This window comes from Dipodomys spectabilis, unplaced genomic scaffold (assembly GCF_019054845.1).
Source record: "Dipodomys spectabilis isolate Male_0828 unplaced genomic scaffold, ASM1905484v1 ptg000203l, whole genome shotgun sequence".
NCBI lineage: Eukaryota > Metazoa > Chordata > Mammalia > Rodentia > Heteromyidae > Dipodomys > Dipodomys spectabilis.
In genome coordinates, this window is record NW_024870880.1 from 5,787,816 (window position 1) to 5,791,245 (window position 3,430).

Below are 3,430 nucleotides of genomic sequence, written 5' to 3' on the forward strand. Positions count from 1 at the left end.
CCAATACTAAAACATACATGCTTCAACAACATTCCCTGTCTGTTCAAGCTGCTGAATTACTGGCCATTTTGCTTGCCCTTACATCTTTTCCCAAAGAACCTCTTAATATTTTTTCTGATAGTTTATATACTGTACAAACTGTTGCCATTCTTCCTGGAGCTTTATTAAAAAATGATGGTCATGATGTAGCAAAAATAATGTGTAAACTGCAAAATGTATTAGACAATCGTGTTGAACCCTGGTACATTCAACACATTAAATTTCATACTAACATCCCCAGACCCCTAGCTGCTGGTAATGAAGCCATTGATCACGCTGTCACACCAACTGTACTACTCACCAATATGTGCATGGACCAGGTCCAAACGTTACATCATGGTTTTCATTTATCGGCAGCTACTATCCAACAGTTGTTTCCTGATTTAACACACAAACAATGCAAGCACATGATTCGGTCCTGCTCCTCTTGTGCACCTCTTTTACCCTTAGGACCACTTCAGCCCATGGGAACAAATCCACGAGGCTTTAGACCCAATAGCACATGGCAAATGGACATTAGCCATATCCCCCAATTCGGTAAACAAAAATACGAAAATGTATGCATAGATACATTCTCAGGCTTTATAACAGCTTTAGCCTTAACAGTGAAACAACACGGCACGCTATTAAGTCACTTCTACATGCCATTACAATTATGGCTGTTCCTTGGACCCTTAAAACAGACAATGGCTCTGCTTACACCTCCAAACATTTTCGTGAATTTTGTACCTTTTGGAACATTACACACCAGACAGGTATTCCATATAACCCACAAGGCTAAGCCATTGTTGAACACAGTCATAAAGAAATCAAGACCGTTCTTTTAAAAGAAAAGGGGGAACTGGAGTGGCTAGGGCTTAAAGATCCCCAAACACAATTAAATTATTGCCTTACTGTAAAAAACTTTTTAACATTCACACCCACCACATGTGGGACCCCTGCGTCCCTGCATTGGGGACTAATGAAAACACCTACTCTGGTCCCTTTGGTTAGATGGAGGGACCCCATCACAAGAAAATGGGAGGGTTCTGCTCCCTTAATGGCACAAGGGAGAGGATTTGCTTGTATCTTTCCAGACACGAGTGATAAACCTGTTTGGATCCCAGCTGGAGTTGTCTGACCAACCATCACCACCTATGAACAAGATGTGTCAGCTATGCTTGAACAGCGCAAGGAGGAGGAGACACAAACCTCGAGCTAGAGCCCATGCCATCACTTGGGGAGACCTAAAGGGATTGGTTGAACAAGCCTAGGCTATGGCCCCAGACCCTGATCCTGGGCATGGTACTCTATTCCTCCTATTGTGTGCCATTATTACAGCCAATTCTCAATCTGCTGCAGGGCAGGGTAAGATAACTTTAGTGCCCAGCCCACAAATCTTAATGATGGTAGGGGAAGTTACCACCATCTTCCCTCAAATGCTTTCTTCCAATGGCATGGTTGGCCTTGTTTCTCACCAGACACCTTATGGCATCAAAAAACAAACCTTAGCAGGGTGCTGGTGGCTCACGCCTGTAACCTAGCTACTCAGGAGGCTGAGATCTGAGGATCGCAGTTCAAAGCCAGCCCGGGCAGGAGAGACCGTGAGACTCCTATCTCCAATAAACAACCAGAAAACCGGGAGTGGTGCTGTAGCTCAAGTGGTAGAGCACTCCCCTTGAGCTGAAGAGCTGAGGGACATCGCCCAGGCCCAGAGTTCAAGCCCCACGACTGACAACAACAACAACAAAAAAAGAAACCTTACTTTTAGATGGAAGGGAGCCAGCTCTTTTTGTTTTTCAAACGAGATGATAAAGCAAATTGATGGCTGTACCATCTCCCTCGCAGCAGTAACGCATGGGATGGGATGGTAGAACTACACAGGACCCTATCCCATTTGTCCCACTGGAAAAAATTGCAATCAGGCTACTGACATACCTTTTCATATGCAGTTGTGCCCACGCAGGGGGTTTGATAACTTTGGCACTATTTCCACTCCTCTTGAGGAATTAGTTATTAGCCTTTGTGCCAATTCCTGGCAAGGCAAAGTATTTGGGGACCTCGCGTTTTCCCTCTACCCGGCTATATACAACCAATCTGAAATAGATCCCAAACCTCCAAATCTAAACGAGATTTATGACTCTTCAGGAGGACGATTGGGAGACCTAGGAGCTCCCATGCCAATCGTTTGCTCATCACATTCCTGCCTCGATTTGTCCCCTTTCCTATTGGCCAATATTCGTTGCTGTAACCGATCTGGATATCACCAGGTGTCAGGAAAGGTAGTGGTTAGAGCCCCGTTCTTTTTTTGTCTAGGAGACAACTCCTCCGCTACTTGCACTCTCAGCAATCACTGGCAACCCAATGACTCATATCCCTTTGCAGGTTTGGTACATGTTCCCCCATTTACTGTTCTGGCTCTCAGTTTTCCCAGGTTCAATTGATTCGTCCACGCACTAAAAGAGCAGTAGGATTGATCATTGCAATCGAGTCCACAATCATCGCTACAATTGTTTCAGCTACCACCGCTGCTATATTGCTGTCCCAAGGCGTGTCCACCGTGCAACAGATAAACCAGCTCATCCCTCAACTGTCATCCATAGAATTACAACATTTACAAATTGCCAATCATCTTAAGGGAGGCCTCCTTGTGCTCCAACAACAAATAGACTTGCTCCAAGAACAGATTACCTTTCTTTGGTTACAACAAGGAAGACTATATAATGCTATGACTATTCTGTCTGTCAGCTTTCCACTCCTGCACCCAATGTCACTGAACTTAGTAAGTACATCAAAGGCCCTAGGTCCCTTATTCACCCAAAACCTGCTGCATGATATTACCCGCCTAAACCAGACCACCATACAGCTTATTCCCGCTGCCTCCTTTTTAGAAGATGTGCTTAAAAAGTTACAACAATGGCTTTCGCCATCCTCTCTGGTCATCTGGGGAGGCCTTGCACTTATAGGGCTTACTCTCCTAGGAATTATTAAATGCTTGCACTCCTGGCAAAAACGCTTCCAACGATGGGTCACCATAATGACGGTCCTTTTAAAATAAAAGGGGAAATTTGTGGGTAGAGCCAGTCAGATCTGGTTGAGTCAGCTAGAGTAGCAGTTGAAGCACACTTCCTGCTCATAGAGACGTGACCCACAGGCATGTCTGCCTAGCTTGCCAGCCATTAGCTGTCCAAGCTCCCTACATGCCCCTCGGGACCAAACAATGCCTGTCACCCAGCAGTGCCCATCATCAATTGCCTGCTAAGTAATTGGTTGGCAAGGACTCAGGAGGTTGGGAAAGCTGGGGAAATAAAATCCCAACCCTTGTGCAGAAATAAACCAGAGATGCTTAAGCCTGTTCTCCAAACATGTGTTCCTTGTTTGCGTCGTTCATGCTTACCTACTGCCGGAGATC